At 44.2% G+C, this 22,912-nt stretch overlaps 1 protein-coding gene and 1 pseudogene across 2 annotated transcripts in view; one reads left to right on the top strand and one right to left on the bottom strand.

Moving 5' to 3' along the window:
• LOC122903652 (immunoglobulin lambda-1 light chain-like) overlaps positions 1 to 22,912 on the top strand; it is a 1,198,107-nt gene that overhangs the window by 205,669 nt on the left and 969,526 nt on the right. The window lies entirely within an intron of this gene.
• Positions 17,864 to 20,641, bottom strand: LOC122902092 (annotated as a pseudogene).

Genomic DNA, 22,912 nt, shown 5'->3' with positions numbered 1-22,912 from the left:
TAGCAACCTAGATGAAATGGATGCATTCCTGGAAAAATATAAACTACCAAAATTGAACCAGGAAGAAATCGACAACCTGAATAGACCGATATCTAATAACGAGATTGAAGCAGTGATCAAAAATCTCCCAAAAAGAAGGGGGGACAAGATGGCGGGGTACTAGGAAGAGGCGTCTTTTCAGCTGGTACCCCAAAGTGAGCTGATTACCTACCAAAGAACTCTGATCACCCATGAAATCAGCCTGAGATCAGAATTATACACGTCTGGATCTCTACAGGGGCAGAAGACGCCAGTGAGCAGGTAAAGTGGAATGGGAACAGCGGACTGATATCGGAAGATAAACAAAAGGGGGAGGGAGCCACCAGAGGCGACCGGTGCAAAAGTAATACCCCGATACGAGCGAGAGTGCCCTGCGTCTGGGGACCAGCAATAACTCGGAGACTGGTTGAAAGCACTCCAAAAGAGCAAAGGATCGCGGGGGCAAACTGTGGGAATCGGGGCGGCTAGGGACAGGGGCTTGAGTCCCCGGTCCCAGACGGCCTCCCCGGCGCGGAGGCAGAGAGAGTGCGGCGGAGAAACCGGCTCCTGGTCCCTAAGCCGCCAGCGTGCCCCAGAGCGCGGGGTTCCGGCTCCTGTGAGGGGATGGGAGCCGGTCTGCAGAACGCGCGCTAGCCCTACCACAAAGCTTGAGATGCGCGTGCACGTCGCTCCAGCTCTCCTGGGTTTCTAAGGCCCTGGGGCGCTTCTTGACCCGGGCCATTGTTTCAAAGTCTAAGCCTCGCGCCCGCGAAACTCTTCCCCGGACAGAGGCGCGCAAAAGCCCAGCCTGCGGCTTACGGACCAGCGCCCCATTCTCAGTGCCCCAGACGCGCGCCCGACCCACAGCCGCCTCTGAAAAGAGGTGCGCGCAAGCCGGGCACTCCCAGCCCCGGCCAGCGGCAAAATCTCAGTGTGCGATCGCTGCTTGGAACCTCTCTGGCGGTCAGGAGCTCCCAGACAGCCGCCACTGCCTTGGCTTTGGGGACGAGCAAAAGATCCTGCGCCCCCAGGGTCTTTAACTTGGAACCTGCACTGCCAGCGTCCAAGGGGGAATTTATTCAGCTTCTGCACCCAGACTGAGGCTTCTCTCTGAGACAGAGATCAGGAAGTGTTCCAGGGTGCACCTTGACTGCACCAGAGTTGATACATCCAGCTACATCTGTTCAGTCTTCTCCCACCAAAATGACTAGGAGGAGGAATGCCCAACAGAAGAAAAATACAGAGGATGGACCTTCCGCAACAGAGCTAACGGCTATCAACATAGACAATATGTCGGAAAGAGAATTCAGGCTAACAATTATCCAGGCAATAGCTAGGTTGGAGAAAGCCATGGATGACCAAACAGAATTGATTAGAGCCGAACTGAAAGCGACCAGACAGGATGTTCACAATGTTAGGGCGGAGCTTAAAGCTACCAGGGAGGAGGTCCACAATGCTCTCAATGAGTTCCAATCCAATCTAAACTCTCTCAAAGCTAGGGTAACTGAGACAGAAGATAGAATTAGTGATCTGGAAGACAAACAGATAGAGAGAAAGGATCAGGAGGAAGCCTGGAACAAACAGCTTAGATCCCACGAAAGCAGAATTAGGGAAATAAGTGATGCCATGAAGCGTTCCAACGTCAGAATTATTGGAATTCCTGAAGGGGAGGAGAAAGAAAGAAGTCTAGAAGATGTCGTGGAACAAGTCCTTCATGAAAACTTTCCGAATCTCGCGAATGAAACCAGCGTTCATGTACTAGAGGCTGAACGGTCTCCACCCAAGATTATACACTCCAAAAAAACATCACGACACCTGATAGTCAAATTGAGAAATTATAATTGTAGGTATAATCTCTTGAAAGCTGCCAGGGCAAAGAGGCTCCTTACTTACAGAGGGAAGCCCATCAGAATAACGTCAGACCTGTCCACAGAGACCTGGCAAGCCAGAAGAGGCTGGCAAGATATATTCAGGGCACTAAATGAGAAGAACATGCAGCCAAGAATACTTTATCCAGCAAGACTGACATTCAAAATGGATGGAGAGATAAAGAGTTTCCAAGACCGGCAAGACTTAAAAGACTATGCAACCACCAAGCCGATACTGCAGGAAATATTAAGGGGGGTGCTATAAAAGAGGAAAAATCCCAAGAATAGCATTGAACAGAAATATAGAGACAGTCTACAGAAAGAAAGACTTCAAAGGTAACTCGATGTCAATAAAAACGTATCTATCAATAATCACTCTCAATGTGAATGGCCTAAATGCACCCATAAAACGGCACAGGGTTGCAGATTGGATAAAACGACAGGACCCATCCATATGCTGTCTACAAGAGACCCATTTTGAACCTAAAGATACACGCAGACTGAAAGTGAAGGGGTGGAGAAGCATCTTTCATGCCAATGGGACTCAAAAGAAGGCTGGGGTAGCGATTCTCATATCAGATAAATTAGACTTCAAACTAAAGACTGTAGTCAGAGATACAGAAGGACACTACATAATCCTTAAAGGGACTATCCACCAAGATGATCTAACAATTGTAAATATCTATGCTCCCAATATGGGAGCAGCCAATTACTTAAGAAAACTGTTAATCAAGATAAAGAGTCATATTGATATGAATACACTAATCGTAGGTGATCTTAACACGCCTCTTTCAGAATTAGACAGATCATCGAAGCAGAAAATCAATAAAGAAACAAGAGCATTGAACGACACATTGGACCAGATGGACCTCATAGATATATACAGAACATTCCACACTAAAACAGCAGAATACTCCTTCTTCTCAAGTGCACATGGAACCTTCTCCAGAATAGACCACATACTGGGTCACAAATCAGGACTCAGCCGACACCAAAAGACTGAGATTATTCCCTGCATATTCTCAGATCACAATGCTTTGAAACTGGAGCTCAATCACAAGGAAAAGTTCCGAAGGAACTCAAACACCTGGAAGCTAAAGACCACCTTGCTTAAGAATGCTTGGATCAACCAGGAGATCAAAGAAGAACTGAAACAATTCATGGAAACCAATGAGAATGAAGACACTTCGGTCCAAAACCTATGGGATACAGCAAAGGCGGTCCTAAGGGGAAAATATATAGCCATCCGAGCCTTGCTCAAAAAAATTGAAAAATCCAGAACACACCAGCTGTCTCTACACCTTAAAGAACTGGAGGATCAACAACAAATCAAACCAACTCCACACATAAGAAGGGAAATCATCAAGATTAGAGCTGAGATCAATGAGGGAGAAACCAGAGATACAGTAGAACGTATCAATGAAACTAGAAGCTGGTTTTTTGAAAGAATCAATAAGATCGATAAGCCACTGGCTACACTAATCCAAAAGAAAAGAGAGAAATCCCAAATTCATAAAATTATGAATGAAAGGGGAGAGATCACAACTAACACCAAGGAAGTAGAAACAATCATCAGAAGTTACTACGAACAGTTATATGCCAATAAGCTTAGCAACCTAGATGAAATGGATGCATTCCTGGAAAAATATAAACTACCAAAATTGAACCAGGAAGAAATCGACAACCTGAATAGACCGATATCTAATAACGAGATTGAAGCAGTGATCAAAAATCTCCCAAAAAGAAGGGGGGACAAGATGGCGGGGTACTAGGAAGAGGCGTCTTTTCAGCTGGTACCCCAAAGTGAGCTGATTACCTACCAAAGAACTCTGATCACCCATGAAATCAGCCTGAGATCAGAATTATACACGTCTGGATCTCTACAGGGGCAGAAGACGCCAGTGAGCAGGTAAAGTGGAATGGGAACAGCGGACTGATATCGGAAGATAAACAAAAGGGGGAGGGAGCCACCAGAGGCGACCGGTGCAAAAGTAATACCCCGATACGAGCGAGAGTGCCCTGCGTCTGGGGACCAGCAATAACTCGGAGACTGGTTGAAAGCACTCCAAAAGAGCAAAGGATCGCGGGGGCAAACTGTGGGAATCGGGGCGGCTAGGGACAGGGGCTTGAGTCCCCGGTCCCAGACGGCCTCCCCGGCGCGGAGGCAGAGAGAGTGCGGCGGAGAAACCGGCTCCTGGTCCCTAAGCCGCCAGCGTGCCCCAGAGCGCGGGGTTCCGGCTCCTGTGAGGGGATGGGAGCCGGTCTGCAGAACGCGCGCTAGCCCTACCACAAAGCTTGAGATGCGCGTGCACGTCGCTCCAGCTCTCCTGGGTTTCTAAGGCCCTGGGGCGCTTCTTGACCCGGGCCATTGTTTCAAAGTCTAAGCCTCGCGCCCGCGAAACTCTTCCCCGGACAGAGGCGCGCAAAAGCCCAGCCTGCGGCTTACGGACCAGCGCCCCATTCTCAGTGCCCCAGACGCGCGCCCGACCCACAGCCGCCTCTGAAAAGAGGTGCGCGCAAGCCGGGCACTCCCAGCCCCGGCCAGCGGCAAAATCTCAGTGTGCGATCGCTGCTTGGAACCTCTCTGGCGGTCAGGAGCTCCCAGACAGCCGCCACTGCCTTGGCTTTGGGGACGAGCAAAAGATCCTGCGCCCCCAGGGTCTTTAACTTGGAACCTGCACTGCCAGCGTCCAAGGGGGAATTTATTCAGCTTCTGCACCCAGACTGAGGCTTCTCTCTGAGACAGAGATCAGGAAGTGTTCCAGGGTGCACCTTGACTGCACCAGAGTTGATACATCCAGCTACATCTGTTCAGTCTTCTCCCACCAAAATGACTAGGAGGAGGAATGCCCAACAGAAGAAAAATACAGAGGATGGACCTTCCGCAACAGAGCTAACGGCTATCAACATAGACAATATGTCGGAAAGAGAATTCAGGCTAACAATTATCCAGGCAATAGCTAGGTTGGAGAAAGCCATGGATGACCAAACAGAATTGATTAGAGCCGAACTGAAAGCGACCAGACAGGATGTTCACAATGTTAGGGCGGAGCTTAAAGCTACCAGGGAGGAGGTCCACAATGCTCTCAATGAGTTCCAATCCAATCTAAACTCTCTCAAAGCTAGGGTAACTGAGACAGAAGATAGAATTAGTGATCTGGAAGACAAACAGATAGAGAGAAAGGATCAGGAGGAAGCCTGGAACAAACAGCTTAGATCCCACGAAAGCAGAATTAGGGAAATAAGTGATGCCATGAAGCGTTCCAACGTCAGAATTATTGGAATTCCTGAAGGGGAGGAGAAAGAAAGAAGTCTAGAAGATGTCGTGGAACAAGTCCTTCATGAAAACTTTCCGAATCTCGCGAATGAAACCAGCGTTCATGTACTAGAGGCTGAACGGTCTCCACCCAAGATTATACACTCCAAAAAAACATCACGACACCTGATAGTCAAATTGAGAAATTATAATTGTAGGTATAATCTCTTGAAAGCTGCCAGGGCAAAGAGGCTCCTTACTTACAGAGGGAAGCCCATCAGAATAACGTCAGACCTGTCCACAGAGACCTGGCAAGCCAGAAGAGGCTGGCAAGATATATTCAGGGCACTAAATGAGAAGAACATGCAGCCAAGAATACTTTATCCAGCAAGACTGACATTCAAAATGGATGGAGAGATAAAGAGTTTCCAAGACCGGCAAGACTTAAAAGACTATGCAACCACCAAGCCGATACTGCAGGAAATATTAAGGGGGGTGCTATAAAAGAGGAAAAATCCCAAGAATAGCATTGAACAGAAATATAGAGACAGTCTACAGAAAGAAAGACTTCAAAGGTAACTCGATGTCAATAAAAACGTATCTATCAATAATCACTCTCAATGTGAATGGCCTCAATGCACCCATAAAACGGCACAGGGTTGCAGATTGGATAAAACGACAGGACCCATCCATATGCTGTCTACAAGAGACCCATTTTGAACCTAAAGATACACGCAGACTGAAAGTGAAGGGGTGGAGAAGCATCTTTCATGCCAATGGGACTCAAAAGAAGGCTGGGGTAGCGATTCTCATATCAGATAAATTAGACTTCAAACTAAAGACTGTAGTCAGAGATACAGAAGGACACTACATAATCCTTAAAGGGACTATCCACCAAGATGATCTAACAATTGTAAATATCTATGCTCCCTATATGGGAGCAGCCAATTACTTAAGAAAACTGTTAATCAAGATAAAGAGTCATATTGATATGAATACACTAATCGTAGGTGATCTTAACACGCCTCTTTCAGAATTAGACAGATCATCGAAGCAGAAAATCAATAAAGAAACAAGAGGGGGGACAAGATGGCGGGGTACTAGGAAGAGGCGTCTTTTCAGCTGGTACCCCAAAGTGAGCTGATTACCTACCAAAGAACTCTGATCACCCATGAAATCAGCCTGAGATCAGAATTATACACGTCTGGATCTCTACAGGGGCAGAAGACGCCAGTGAGCAGGTAAAGCGGAATGGGAACAGCGGACTGAGATCGGAAGATAAACAAAAGGGGGAGGGAGCCACCAGAGGCGACCGGTGGGAAAGTAATACCCCGATACGAGCGAGAGTGCCCTGCGTCTGGGGACCAGCATTAACTCGGAGACTGGTTGAAAGCACTCCAAAAGAGCAAAGGATCGCGGGGGCAAACTGTGGGAATCGGGGCGGCTAGGGACAGGGGCTTGAGTCCCCGGTCCCAGACGGCCTCCCAGGCGCGGAGGCAGAGAGAGTGCGGCGGAGAAACCGGCTCCTGGTCCCTAAGCCGCCAGCGCGCCCCAGAGCGCGGGGTTCCGGCTCCTGTGAGGGGATGGGAGCCGGTCTGCAGAACGCGCGCTAGCCCTACCACAAAGCTTGAGATGCGCGTGCACGTCGCTCCAGCTCTCCTGGGTTTCTAAGGCCCTGGGGCGCTTCTAGACCCGGGCCATTGTTTCAAAGTCTAAGCCTCGGGCCCGCGAAACTCTTCCCCGGACAGAGGCGCGCAAAAGCCCAGCCTGCGGCTTACGGACCAGCGCCCCGTTCTCAGTGCCCCAGACGCGCGCCCGACCCACAGCCGCCTCTGAAAAGAGGTGCGCGCAAGCCGGGCACTCCCAGCCCCGGCCAGCGGCAAAATCTCAGTGTGCGATCGCTGCTTGGAACCTCTCTGGCGGTCAGGAGCTCCCAGACAGCCGCCACTGCCTTGGCTTTGGGGACGAGCAAAAGATCCTGCGCCCCCAGGGTCTTTAACTTGGAACCTGCACTGCCAGCATCCAAGGGGGAATTTATTCAGCTTCTGCACCCAGACTGAGGCTTCTGAGACGGAGATCAGGAAGTGTTCCAGGGTGCACCTTGACTGCACCAGAGTTGATACATCCAGCTACATCTGTTCAGTCTTCTCCCACCAAAATGACTAGGAGGAGGAATGCCCAACAGAAGAAAAATACAGAGGATGGACCTTCCGCAACAGAGCTAACGGCTATCAACATAGACAATATGTCGGAAAGAGAATTCAGGCTAACAATTATCCAGGCAATAGCTAGGTTGGAGAAAGCCATGGATGACCAAACAGAATTGATTAGAGCCGAACTGAAAGCGACCAGACAGGATGTTCACAATGTTAGGGCGGAGCTTAAAGCTACCAGGGAGGAGGTCCACAATGCTCTCAATGAGTTCCAATCCAATCTAAACTCTCTCAAAGCTAGGGTAACTGAGACAGAAGATAGAATTAGTGATCTGGAAGACAAACAGATAGAGAGAAAGGATCAGGAGGAAGCCTGGAACAAACAGCTTAGATCCCACGAAAGCAGAATTAGGGAAATAAGTGATGCCATGAAGCGTTCCAACGTCAGAATTATTGGAATTCCTGAAGGGGAGGAGAAAGAAAGAAGTCTAGAAGATGTCGTGGAACAAGTCCTTCATGAAAACTTTCCGAATCTCGCGAATGAAACCAGCGTTCATGTACTAGAGGCTGAACGGTCTCCACCCAAGATTATACACTCCAAAAAAACATCACGACACCTGATAGTCAAATTGAGAAATTATAATTGTAGGTATAATCTCTTGAAAGCTGCCAGGGCAAAGAGGCTCCTAACTTACAGAGGGAAGCCCATCAGAATAACGTCAGACCTGTCCACAGAGACCTGGCAAGCCAGAAGAGGCTGGCAAGATATATTCAGGGCACTAAATGAGAAGAACATGCAGCCAAGAATACTTTATCCAGCAAGACTGACATTCAAAATGGATGGAGAGATAAAGAGTTTCCAAGACCGGCAAGACTTAAAAGACTATGCAACCACCAAGCCGATACTGCAGGAAATATTAAGGGGGGTGCTATAAAAGAGGAAAAATCCCAAGAATAGCATTGAACAGAAATATAGAGACAGTCTACAGAAAGAAAGACTTCAAAGGTAACTCGATGTCAATAAAAACGTATCTATCAATAATCACTCTCAATGTGAATGGCCTCAATGCACCCATAAAACGGCACAGGGTTGCAGATTGGATAAAACGACAGGACCCATCCATATGCTGTCTACAAGAGACCCATTTTGAACCTAAAGATACACGCAGACTGAAAGTGAAGGGGTGGAGAAGCATCTTTCATGCCAATGGGACTCAAAAGAAGGCTGGGGTAGCGATTCTCATATCAGATAAATTAGACTTCAAACTAAAGACTGTAGTCAGAGATACAGAAGGACACTACATAATCCTTAAAGGGACTATCCACCAAGATGATCTAACAATTGTAAATATCTATGCTCCCAATATGGGAGCAGCCAATTACTTAAGAAAACTGTTAATCAAGATAAAGAGTCATATTGGTATGAATACACTAATCGTAGGTGATCTTAACACGCCTCTTTCAGAATTAGACAGATCATCGAAGCAGAAAATCAATAAAGAAACAAGAGCATTGAACGACACATTGGACCAGATGGACCTCATAGATATATACAGAACATTCCACCCTAAAACAGCAGAATACTCATTCTTCTCAAGTGCACACGGAACCTTCTCCAGAATAGACCACATACTGGGTCACAAATCAGGACTCAGCCGATACCAAAAGACTGAGATTATTCCCTGCATATTCTCAGATCACAATGCTTTGAAACTGGAGCTCAATCACAAGGAAAAGTTCCGAAGGAACTCAAACACCTGGAAGCTAAAGACCACCTTGCTTAAGAATGCTTGGATCAACCAGGAGATCAAAGAAGAACTGAAACAATTCATGGAAACCAATGAGAATGAAGACACTTCGGTCCAAAACCTATGGGATACAGCAAAGGCGGTCCTAAGGGGAAAATATATAGCCATCCAAGCCTTGCTCAAAAAAATTGAAAAATCCAGAACACACCAGCTGTCTCTACACCTTAAAGAACTGGAGGATCAACAACAAATCAAACCAACTCCACACATAAGAAGGGAAATCATCAAGATTAGAGCTGAGATCAATGAGGGAGAAACCAGAGATACAGTAGAACGTATCAATGAAACTAGAAGCTGGTTTTTTGAAAGAATCAATAAGATCGATAAGCCACTGGCTACACTAATCCAAAAGAAAAGAGAGAAATCCCAAATTCATAAAATTATGAATGAAAGGGGAGAGATCACAACTAACACCAAGGAAGTAGAAACAATCATCAGAAGTTACTACGAACAGTTATATGCCAATAAGCTTAGCAACCTTGATGAAACGGATGCATTCCTGGAAAAATATAAACTACCAAAATTGAACCAGGAAGAAATGAACAACCTGAATAGACCGATATCTAATAACGAGATTGAAGCAGTGATCAAAAATCTCCCAAAAAACAAGAGCCCAGGACCTGACGGATTCCCTGGGGAATTCTACCAAACCTTCCAAGAAGAAATAACACCTATTCTCCTGAAGCTGTTTCAAAAAATGAAGCAGAAGGAAAACTTCCAGACTCTTTCTATGAAGCCAGCATTACCCTGATCCCCAAACCAGGCAAGGACCATACCAAAAAGGAGAATTTCAGACCAATATCACTGATGAATATGGATGCTAAGATTCTCAACAAGATCCTAGCCAACAGGATCCAACAACACATTAAAAAGATTATCCACCATGATCAGGTGGGATTCATCCCTGGGCTACAAGGATGGTTCAACATTCGTAAATCAATCAATGTGATACAACAAATTAATAGGAGAAGAGAGAAGAACCACATGGTCCTCTCAATTGATGCAGAAAAAGCATTTGACAAAATCCAACATCCGTTCCTGATTAAAACGCTTCAAAGTATAGGGATAGAGGGAACATTCCTGAACCTCATCAAATCTATCTATGAAAGACCCACAGCAAATATCATCCTCAATGGGAAAAAGCTTGCAGCCTTCCCGTTGAGATCAGGAACAAGACAAGGATGCCCACTTTCACCACTCTTGTTCAACATAGTATTAGAAGTCCTAGCAACAGCAATCAGACAACAGAGAGAAATAAAAGGTATCCAAATTGGTAATGAAGAAGTCAAACTCTCTCTCTTCGCAGATGACATGATTCTTTATATGGAAAACCCAAAAGACTCCACCCCCAAACTACTAGAACTCATACAGCAATTCAGCAGCGTGGCAGGATACAAAGTCAATGTGCAGAAATCAGTGGCTTTCTTATACACTAACAAGGAAAATACAGAAAGGGAAATTAGAGAATCGATTCCATTTACTATAGCACCAAGAACCATAAGATACCTGGGAATAAACCTAACTAAAGAGGTAAAGGATCTATACTTGAGGAACTATAGAACACTCATGAAAGAAATTGAAGAAGACACAAAAAGATGGAAGACCATTCCATGCTCTTGGATCGGAAGAATAAACATCGTTAAAATGTCTATACTGCCTAGAGCAATCTATACTTTTAATGCCATTCCGATCAAAATTCCACCGGCATTCTTCAAAGAGCTGGAGCAAATAATCCAAAAATTTGTATGGAATCAGAAGAGACCCCGAATCGCTAAGGAAACGTTGAAAATCAAAAATAAAGCTGGCGGCATCACCTTACCTGATTTCAAGCTTTATTACAAAGCTGTGATCACCAAGACAGCATGGTACTGGCATAAAAACAGACACATAGACCAGTGGAACAGAGTAGAGAGCCCTGATATGGACCCTCAACTCTATGGTCAATTAATCTTCGACAAAACAGGAAAAAATATACAGTGGAAAAAAGACAGTCTCTTCAATAAATGGTGCTGGGAAAACTGGACAGCTATATGTAGAAGAATGAAACTCGACCATTCTCTTACACCGTACACAAAGATCAACTCAAAATGGATAAAAGACCTCAACGTGAGACAGGAATCTATCAGAATCTTAGAGGAGAACATAGGCAGTAATCTCTTCGATATCAGCCACAGCAACTTCTTTCAAGATACGTCTCCAAAGGCAAAGGAAACAAAAGCGAAAATAGACTTCTGGGACTTCATCAAAATCAAAAGCTTCTGCACAGCAAAGGAAACAGTCAAAAAAACAAAGAGGCAACCCACGAAATGGGAGAAGATATTTGCAAATGACAGTACAGACAAAAGGTTGATATCCAGGATCTATAATGAACTCCTCAAACTCAACCCACACGAAACAGACAAACACATCAAAAAATGGGCAGAAGATATGAACAGACACTTCTCCAATCAAGAAATACAAATGGCTATCAGACACATGAAAAAATGCTCATCATCATTAGCCCTCAGGGAGATTCAAATTAAAACCACATTGAGATATCACCTTACACCAGTTAGAATGGCCAAAATTAACAAAACAGGAAACAACATGTTTGGAGAGGATGTGGAGAAAGGGGAACCCTCTTACACTGTTGGTGGGAATGCAAGTTGGTGCAGCCTCTTTGGAGAACAGTGTGGAGATTCCTCAAGAAATTAAAAATAGAGCTTCCCTACGACCCTGCAATTGCACTCCTGGGTATTTACCCCAAAGATACAGATGTCGTGAAAAGAAGGGCCATCTGTACCCCAATGTTTATAGCAGCAATGGCCACAGTCGCCAAACTATGGAAAGAACCAAGATGCCCTTCAACGGATGAATGGATAAGGAAGATGTGGTCCATATACACTATGGAGTATTATGCCTCCATCAGAAAGGATGAATACCCAACTTTTGTAGCAACATGGACGGGACTGGAAGAGATTATGCTGAGTGAAATCAGTCAAGCAGAGAGAGTCAATTATCATATGGTTTCACTCATTTGTGGAGCATAACCAATAGCATGGAGGACAAGGGGCGTTAGAGAGTAGTAGGGAATTTGGGTAAATTGGAAGGGGAGGTGAACCATGAGAGACTATGGACTCTGAAAAACAGTCTGAGGGGTTTGAAGTGGCGGGGGGGTGGGAGGTTGGGGTACCAGGTGGTGGGTATTATAGAGGGCACAGCTTGCATGGAGCACTGGGTGTGGTGAAAAAATAATGAATACTGTTTTTCTGAAAATAAATAAATTGGGAAAAAAAAAGAATTCAGTAAATGTTGGATAATGAATAAATCCACAAATGAATATGGGAAAAATAAGAATAAATGTACTTTTTTCTTTTTTATCTTTCAAAAAAAAAAAAATCTCCCAAAAAACAAGAGCCCAGGACCTGACGGATTCCCTGGGGAATTCTACCAAACCTTCCAAGAAGAAATAACACCTATTCTCCTGAAGCTCTTTCAAAAAATTGAAGCAGAAGGAAAACTTCCAGACTCTTTCTATGAAGCCAGCATTACCCTGATCCCCAAACCAGGCAAGGACCATACCAAAAAGGAGAATTTCAGACCAATATCACTGATGAATATGGATGCTAAGATTCTCAACAAGACCCTAGCCAACAGGATCCAACAACACATTAAAAAGATTATCCACCATGATCAGGTGGGATTCATCCCTGGGCTACAAGGATGGTTCAACATTCGTAAATCAATCAATGTGATACAACAAATTAATAGGAGAAGAGAGAAGAACCACATGGTCCTCTCAATTGATGCAGAAAAAGCATTTGACAAAATCCAACATCCGTTCCTGATTAAAACGCTTCAAAGTATAGGGATAGAGGGAACATTCCTGAACCTCATCCAATCTATCTATGAAAGACCCACAGCAAATATCATCATCAATGGGAAAAAGCTTGCAGCCTTCCCGTTGAGATCAGGAACAAGACAAGGATGCTCACTTTCACCACTCTTGTTCAACATAGTATTAGAAGTCCTAGCAACAGCAATCAGACAACAGAGAGAAATGAAAGGTATCCAAATTGGTAATGAAGAAGTCAAACTCTCTCTCTTCGCAGATGACATGATTCTTTATATGGAAAACCCAAAAGACTCCACCCCCAAACTACTAGAACTCATACTGCAATTCAGCAGCGTGGCAGGATACAAAGTCAATGTGCAGAAATCAGTGGCTTTCTTATACACTAACAATGAAAATACAGAAAGGGAAATTAGAGAATCGATTCCATTTACTATAGCACCAAGAACCATAAGATACCTGGGAATAAACCTAACTAAAGAGGTAAAGGATCTATACCTGAGGAACTATAGAACACTCATGAAAGAAATTGAAGAAGACACAAAAAGATGGAAGACCATTCCATGCTCTTGGATCGGAAGAATAAACATTGTTAAAATGTCTATACTGCCTAGAGCAATCTATACTTTTAATGCCATTCCGATCAAAATTCCACCGGCATTCTTCAAAGAGCTGGAGCAAATAATCCTAAAATTGGTATGGAATCAGAAGAGACCCCGAATCGCTAAGGAAATGTTGAAAAACAAAAATAAAGCTGGCGGCATCACCTTACCTGATTTCAAGCTTTATTACAAAGCTGTGATCACCAAGACAGCATGGTACTGGCATAAAAACAGACACATAGACCAGTGGAACAGAGTAGAGAGCCCTGATATGGACCCTCAACTCTATGGTCAATTAATCTTCGACAAAACAGGAAAAAATATACAGTGGAAAAAAGACAGCCTCTTCAATAAATGGTGCTGGGAAAACTGGACAGCTATATATAGAAGAATGAAACTCGACCATTCTCTTACACCGTACACAAAGATCAACTCCAAATGGATAAAAGACCTCAACGTGAGACAGGAATCTATCAGAATTATAGAGGAGAACATAGGCAGTAATCTCTTCGATATCAGCCACAGCAACTTCTTTCAAGATACGTCTCCAAAGGCAAAGGAAACAAAAGCGAAAATAAACTTCTGGGACTTCATCAAAATCAAAAGCTTCTGCACAGCAAAGGAAACAGTCAAAAAAACAAAGAGGCAACCCACGGAATGGGAGAAGATATTTGCAAATGACAGTACAGACAAAAGGTTGATATCCAGGATCTATAATGAACTCCTCAAACTCAACCCACACGAAACAGACAAACACATCAAAAAATGGGCAGAAGATATGAACAGACACTTCTCCAATCAAGACATACAAATGGCTTTCAGACATATGAAAAAATGCTCATCATCATTAGCCCTGAGGGAGATTCAAATTAAAACCACATTGAGATATCACCTTACACCAGTTAGAATGGCCAAAATTAACAAAACAGGAAACAACATGTGTTGGAGAGGATGTGGAGAAAGGGGAACCCTCTTCCACTGTTGGTGGGAATGCAAGTTGGTGCAGCCTCTTTGGAGAACAGTGTGGAGATTCCTCAAGAAATTAAAAATAGAGCTTCCCTACGACCCTGCAATTGCACTCCTGGGTATTTACCCCAAAGATACAGATGTCGTGAAAAGAAGGGCCATCTGTACCCCAATGTTTATAGCAGCAATGGCCGCAGTCGCCAAACTACGGAAAGAAGCAAGATGCCCTTCAACGGATGAATGGATAAGGAAGATGTGGTCCATATACACTATGGAGTATTATGCCTCCATCAGAAAGGACGAATATCCAACTTTTGTAGCAACATGGACGGGACTGGAAGAGATTATGCTGCGTGAAATCAGTCAAGCAGAGAGAGTCAATTATCATATGGTTTCACTCATTTGTGGAGCATAACCAATAGCATGGAGGACAGGGGGCGTTAGAGAGTAGTAGGGAATTTGGGTAAATTGGAAGGGGAGGTGAACCATGAGAGACTATGGACTCTGAAAAACAGTCTGAGGGGTTTGAAGTGGCGGGGGGGTGGGAGGTTGGGGTACCAAGTGGTGGGTATTATAGAGGGCACAGCTTGCATGGAGCACTGGGTGTGGTGAAAAAATAATGAATACTGTTTTTCTGAAAATAAATAAATTGGGAGAAAAAAAATTACCTATGTGTAAATATATATATATATATATATATATATATATATATATACACACACACACATATATATATGAACCGGAATAGTGGAAACGAGTGAATAATACAAGTTTTCCTATGAAGTAGTGGTGGTTCTCTTGTAGTCCTTTTTTTTTTTTTCTTTCTTGGTTTGTTTTCTGGAGGAGGGGCCTGCCACGTGGGTTTTCAGTCAATGATGTTTCCTGAGTTGAGTCCCCCCACCCCCCTCAAGGGGGTGGGCTCTGGGGAAACTGTTTTTTTTTCAGGCTTTTGTTCTCTGGCGGGTTTTTTTGCTTGTTCACTTTTTTCCCTCTCACCTTGACCGCCTTTGATGGTTTTTGTAGTATTAAAAGAAATCAAACCGCACCCTGATCTCCGTCTCAGAGAGAAGCCTCAGTCTGGGTGCAGAAGCTGAATAAATTCCCCCTTGGCCGCTGGCAGTGCAGGTTCCAAGTTTCAGACCCTGGGGGCACAGGATCTTTTGCTCGTCCACAAAGCCAAGGCAGTGGCGGCTGTCTGGGAGCTCCTGACTGCCAGAGAGGTTCCAAGCAGTGATCCCACACTGAGATTTTGCCGCCGGCCTGGGCTGTGAGTGCCTGGAATGCGCGCACCTCTTTTCAGAGGCGGCTGTGGGTGGGGCGCTCGTCTGGGGCACTGAGAACGGGGCGCTGGTCCGTCAGCCGCAGGCTGGTCTTTTGCGCGCCTCTGTCCGGGGAAGAGTTTTGCGCGCGCGCGCGGCTTAGACTTTAAAACAATGGCGCAGGTCAAGAAGCGCCCCTGGCCTTAGTAACCCAGGAGAGCTTGAGGGACGTGCCCGCGCATCTCAAGCTTTGTGGTAGGGCTAGCGCGCGTTCTGCAGACAGGCGCAGCTCCCATCCCCTCACAGAAGCCGGAACCCACGCGCTCTGGGGCGCGCTGGTGGCTTAGGGACCAGGAGCTGGTTTCTCCGCCGCACTCTCTCTGCCTCCGCTCCGGGGAGGCCGTCTGGGACCGGGGACTTAAGCCCCTGTCCCTAGCCGCCCCGATTCCCACAATTTCCCCCCCGCAATCCTTTGCTCTTTTGGAGTGCTTTCAACCAGTCTCCAAGTTAATGCTGGTCCCCAGACGCAGGGCACTCTCGCCCGTATTGGGGTATTACTTTCCCACCGGTCACCTCTGGTGGCTCCCTCCCCCTTTTGTTTATCTTCTAATATCAGTCCGCCGTTCCCTTTCCGCTTTACCTGCTCACTGGCGTCTTCTGCCCCTGTAGAGATCCAGACGTGTATAATTCTGATATCAGGCTGATTTCATGGGTGATCGGAGTTCTTTGGTAGGTAATCAGCTCACTTTGGGGTACCAGCTGAAAAGACGCCTCTTCCTAGTACCCCGCCATCTTGTCCCCCCCCCTCCCTGGAACACTTCTGAGCAATCAGGATTCCCCACCCAAACGAGAGACAAAAGAAAAGAAAAAGGAAAAGAAGAAAAAGAAAAAGAAAAAAAAAAGAGATAGAGAGAGAGACAGGAAAGAAAGGGAAGATGAAAGAGAAGGTTCAGCCCAGATGGGCCCCAAGGTAAGATTTATGAAGTAGACAAACAAAAAGAGATAAAAAGACTGATACAATTATATGGCAAGAGAAAAAAATATATATATATGCAAATAAAGAAAGAACCTCGTCAAAAAGAACCACAAGTGTAAAATTTATATGCTATCAGGACAAACTCAAAAAAACACAGAAACACTGGTGGAAGAAGATGGGAGAGTTCTTATAAATTCTCAGTGTGTGCGAGGAAGGTTGTTTTGATTCTTCCTGGATGTATCTTGATATCTTTGTTAAAGGACTCAACTTTCCTAAGATAAAGGGGATTAAAAATTGGTTTACCTATAGGGGTAGTATTGATTGGGGAAAGGGGATTACTTTGAAGTTAACTCTATATGAATATTAGAGGATAAAAATAAAAAGGAATATACTAGACTAAACTAAACTAAAATTTTTAAAAAATGGAATTCAAAAAGTAAAAAAGATTTGCATATATTCTTACAAAAATATTACAATACATAATACAGTATATACACATAAAACAAGAAGTATATGTAATGACCAATAGTGGTTTATTTCAGGGATGCAACACAATTTACTATTCAGAAATCAATCAGTATAACTTGCTGCTTTACCAGGTTAAAAGGGAAAAATCCCATGATTTCACCATAAAATATATGAAAAGCATTTGACATAATTCAAAAACCTATTCATGATAATAAATGAGAATGAATGAACAAATGAATGAACATGATCAAAATTCTCAGAGAATGAGGAAGAAAGGGCCACATCTTAAGTTTAGTAAAGAAAGGTATATGATACCTACAGCTAACACACATGGAGGTGTGTTTTCCAAGGAACATTTTTCAAGGAACATTGAAAGGTAGATAGTATATAGGATATACTATAGTAGATAGCAGGTAGTGGATAGTAAATAGGATAGTATATACAATACTTTTATATCCCTGAAGCTTAAGTGAAACATCTTGTCTATTAGGTAAAAATTACCTGCTTAATGTGTGTACTCTGTAATACAATTAAAAAGAGTACTATAATTATAATTTCAGGACTTAAGAATTTAAGGGTCAATGTCTCTTTTTTTCTCACATGGAAGAAACAAATTTTTTTGAAAATCGTTTGAGGTTTGGGTGAAATTTTCACAGCTCAATTCTTAGGATCACTCTGCAGAGTCTTTGTGATCCAGATGACACAAGGGAAGCTCCAACCTTCTGGAGAAGACATTCCAGCTCACACGATCTCATCAGAAAGGAGAATGTTGGTGGCAAGCACAGTGTGGGAATGAAGAACCTGTTTCTTTCCACAGTAGTTACCTTCCACTGCTTCCATTGCTCACCTTGGCTCAAGTCCATACCCAGAAGCTGACCTGATTCTACTTGAACTTTAGTGTATTTCCTGAAGATCAAAACCAGAGTTCTGGGCAAGAACCTTGGGACTCATGAGCTTGAACTCCAAGTTGGGTCCAGCCCTTAACACTGGGCTTATATTTAGCCAAGGCTTCTGCCACTGCCACCTTCACTGCCCCAGCACCTGGAACTACAGAACCATCACCAGTAGCATCTTTAACAGCCTACAATCCATCTCTCACCACAGCTTTAATCTGAGTGTGTGCTTGTTTGGTCCTTTGACCAATAATGCAACAGAGCTGGGATTGTTGTATTTCTCAGTAAAGGTGGGTTTCTCTTCTCCCAATGTGCATTCATATACAAATCCTGCATACACAGGACTGCATACACAACTCCTATACCAGTCCAAACAATAAAGATTTAGGTCATTAAAGAAATGAAAACTACTCCACTGTAAACAAGAGTCAGCCTTTCCATATTTCTCCTTTTAGCTCTATGAAGGGTTACAGCTCCTTCTTTTACAAGAGCATCTGAGGACAAGGGGTCATTTCCCTTGTGATTAATAACAACAAATCTTTTATCTGAATCACCACAGACTTTCGTTACCAGTTCAACTATTTTTTGAACTCCATCTTCAATAAATTTTCCTTCAGCTTTTATGAGTTTTTCTTTCCCTTCTGTGTTCTTGTAAAACAGAAAATTCATTTCTGTTTTTTTTTTCATATTCTCATGACATAATGCATGTGAGGAGGTATATGCAACTTCTACTCTTTTTTCCATGTCAGTTACCATACTCCTTGGTAGAAAAAAAGAGGACTACAGTTTCTGTTAAGACATCAGTAAGTTTAGCATTTACTTTAGTATATTCTGGCCACATCTATGAGTGTTTCTTTGTGCATTTCTTTGCTTACTTTGACTTGTTCCAAAAACTGAAATGCGGGGGGGTGGGAGGTCGGGTTACCAGATGGTGGGTATTATAGAGGGCACAGATTGCATGGATCACTGGGTGTGGTGAAAAAATAATGAATACTGTTATGCTGAAAATAAATAAATTAATAAAAAAAACTGAAATGCTTTTTCCTATGTAACTTTAAATACTTTGGTTATTATTCTGGGGTGAAGCCTTTCAGAAATGTAGAGATCTGTTTGTTTCAGCAGCTCCCAATGATTAGAAATCAAGAGTTGGTTGCTTACCCACTGAGCCACCCATTATATGAAGATAATTTTGAAAAAGCTGCAAAAAATCTTTTACAGGAAGGATAGGCATTTGGAAAAATGACCACAGAACAACTGGATAGCTATGGGGGGTAATTAATATCCCCTAAACCTCTCACCTTATTAAAAAAATCATTGAAAGTGTCCCAGGCTTAACTGTAAAACATAAAGCTATAAGCTTTTAGAAGAGAACAGAAGAAAATCTTCAAGATCTAGGGTTTGTGTAAACATGTTTAGACAAGATACCAAAATCACAACCCATAAAGAAAAAAAGACTTATAAACTGGACTTCATCAAGATAAATTAATCTTATGCCTTTACTTTGTGAAATAGACAATTAAATCACCTGAAGAAAAAAGATTAAAATACAAGTCCATTTATGGGAGAGGAGTTGGAATCCATTGCTTTAATGAACACAGCTGTAGAACACTCGAAATGTATGTTAGTACCCTAAATTGCATCCCAATGGAGGGATATGATGCTTGGCAAGTATCTTCTCTGGGGTAACTTACATTGTAATTTAGGTGAATTTTTGCATCTCACATAAACCAGGACTCCTTCTGAGAATGAAAAACAGAACAGTAATCACGGGAGCCACTTTAAAATCACACTGTCAATTAATCAAACTTCTTGTAAATAGAAAGGGACCTGATAAATTAGAGAAACCATGTGGGCTCTCAAGGGTTTGGTCCTTGGTGAGGTGTGGACCCTGTGACCAGCAGAGGGCGCTGTGGGACTGCCCTGCAATTCCCACAAGGCAGCTCAGTGAGAACCATTCACTCACTGGAAGAGATTATGTTGAGTGAAATAAGTCAAGCAGAGAGAGTCAATTATCATATGGTTTCACTTATTTGTGGAGCATAACAAATAGCATGGAGGACATGGGGAGTTAGAGAGGAGAAGGGAGTTGGGGGAAATTGGAAGTGTAGGTGAATCATGAGACTATGGACTCTGAAAAACATCTGAGGGTTTTGAAGGGGCGGGGGGTGGGAGGTCGGGGTACCAGGTGGTGGGTATTATAGAGGGCACGGATTGTATGGAGCACTGGGTGTGGTACAAAAACAATGAATACTGTTATGCTGAAAATAAAAAAAAAAAAAAAAAAAAAAGGAGCCCAAGAAAGGGAGTGGAACCATGAGAGACTATGGACTCTGAAAACAATCTGAGTGTTTTGAAGGGGCAGAGCGGGGAGGTTGGGGGAACCAGGTGGTGGGTATTAGAGAGGGCACGGATTGCATGGAGCACTGGCTGCTATGCAAAAACAATGAATACTGTTACCTTGAAAAGAAATAAAAATTTAAAAAAAAGAAAAGAAAAGAAAGGGGAGTGGGCCTTGTGCTCCCACCAGATGAGGACTCAGCATCTGTGTCCTCTCTGGCCTGGTAGAATCCCCATAGCAGGGACCTGTGGGTGGGCTCAGCAGGTGCTTCCTCCCAGGGCTCTCCCAGGGGATAAAGCCAACAGCCCTTCTCTTCAGTGTGTGGTGTGAGCTGAGCTCCAGCACCAGGGCTCAGAGAGGTGCTGGGCAGTCACTGGATGGACCCCATTTGCATGGACAGCCCCTTCTGTGGCAGATGGTAGAGGATAAAAGGAAGCCTGGGGCAGCCCAGTGCACTGTGGGGACCAGAGTCTGTGTCACTATGGCCTGGACTCTTGTTCTCCTCATGTTCCTGTCTCACTGCACAGGTAAGAACAGGCCTTGGGGACCAGTTCTCAGTGCCCAGCCTCTGCCAGCCCCTCTGCTCAGAGATTTGAGGGGATTCACCTTGGCTTCTGCCCCATCACCCATGTGTGTCTGTGCTTACAGGTTCCATCTCCCAGCTTTTGGTGACCCAGCCTCCCTTCCTCTCTGCATCTCTGGGAACAACAGCCAGACTCACCTGCACCCTGAGCAGTGACATCAGTGTTGATATTTACCCCATATTCTGGTACCAGCAGAAGCCAGGAAGCCCTCCTCGTTACCTCCTTACCTATGTAACAGAATCAAACAAGCACCAGGGCTCCGGGGTCCCGAGCCGCTTCTCTGGATCCAAAGATGCCTCAGCTAGTGCAGGGATTCTGCTCATCTCTGGGCTCCAGGCAGAGGATGAGGCTGATTATTACTGTCAGTCATTTGATGTTAGTGATGGACACAGTGATACGGGTAGATGAGGAAGTTGGACAAAAACCTCTGTCTGCTCTGGATACTTTCCCATTTTAAAATAACTTTGGACATATACTAGTGTTAAGAAAAACAACAGGCCCCAAATGGAGTCCCTTATATTAAGTTCTACAAAAATTTCAGACCTAACCTACCTATACTTCCAGTCTCTCCAGGAGAGGAGTTTTCAACCAATCCATCAGGAATTTCCTGTTCAGCACTAGTGATATAAATCTGTCTGAAGAGACTACCTGTTCTTCCCCTAAAGGAAGTTGTCCTTACCAGAAAAAATCATTTTTCTTACTGATACTTCCTTGTCCAACCCAGTTTCTCCTTAATGAAAGCCTTCATTTCCTAGGATTCCTCCAAGCACCTGCTTCTTCAGATGGGATGCTGTTGGGCTTGTGAGTGGGTGAATAAAAACAACCAGAAATTTCAGTTTACTAGGTTGAATGTTTGTCCTCTAATCCTAGCTACATCCAGAAGTAGCTTCTGACACAGAGTGGCTCTCCTCTTGATCTCCCATTTCATGTTCTGATGTCTCAGGAAAACTGAGGAAAAAAAAAAAAAACAAGAAGAAAACTCATGATGGCATCAAGACTATGCTTTGTGATCCATATTTAATGAAACCAGAACCTCTGGAGTCTTTTCTTTTTTTAATTATCAAAAAAAGAAAAATAATTGTTCCTATGAAAGCATCTCTCTGGGTCAGGAGTGCCTAGAGCATTCCAGCAAATTGACAGACCCTCTAGGGCATGGACTGTGCTCTTTGTGGGGTCAGGGCAGAGCACCCTTCCTCCCTGTGCTGACCGCCTTCCAAGAGTATGGTGGCCCAGGGAAAAGGCAGTCACTGTGAGACACTGTGGGAGAACACAGGCCCTAGAAGAATGGCAGGCAAAGAACTGGCATTGCACACTGACAGGGTGTCTGAACCTTCATTTGGGGTTTCACGGAGAGGGGGGCCAGACACAGGTGGGTGTGGGGGTTGGGGGCCTGAGGCCTTATAACCACTTCACATAATGTAAGAGGGTGAGGGGAAGCTCCACCATCATGGGGAAAATGTTGAGCCTGCTTCAAGGAAGGAGGTGAATTAGGTCTCATGGGTGTGACTTTCCTACAGTCGATCCCAGTAAGGACCCAGGAGAACTATCAAGGGTGGGATTTCCCCAGCCCGGTGAGATCTAGCTTGACTCCCACCTTGTCATCATCGATGTTCTGAGTGATCACATGCCCCACACCATGGCCTCTATCTACTCCTGTCTATTTAAGTGTACTTCTACATCTAGAAGTGTGGCAATAAATATTAAATATTTGTTTCAAGAAGGAATCCCTGAGTCATAATTGCTCTTCTCTGTTTTTCAAAACAAGTTATTTGTAGGAAAACAACCTGCCCTTCAACTGTAGTTTAGAGGGAAAATTTCAGGATGAAGAGGAAGAAAGCTGGCTTGTGGAGAATAAACATAGGTGCATTTTTGACCTGACATGCCTTATTCA

This window comes from Neovison vison, chromosome 3 (genome assembly GCF_020171115.1).
Source record: "Neovison vison isolate M4711 chromosome 3, ASM_NN_V1, whole genome shotgun sequence".
In the NCBI taxonomy this organism is placed as follows: Eukaryota; Metazoa; Chordata; class Mammalia; order Carnivora; family Mustelidae; genus Neogale; species Neogale vison.
This window is presented reverse-complemented; position numbering and strand designations above follow the sequence as displayed.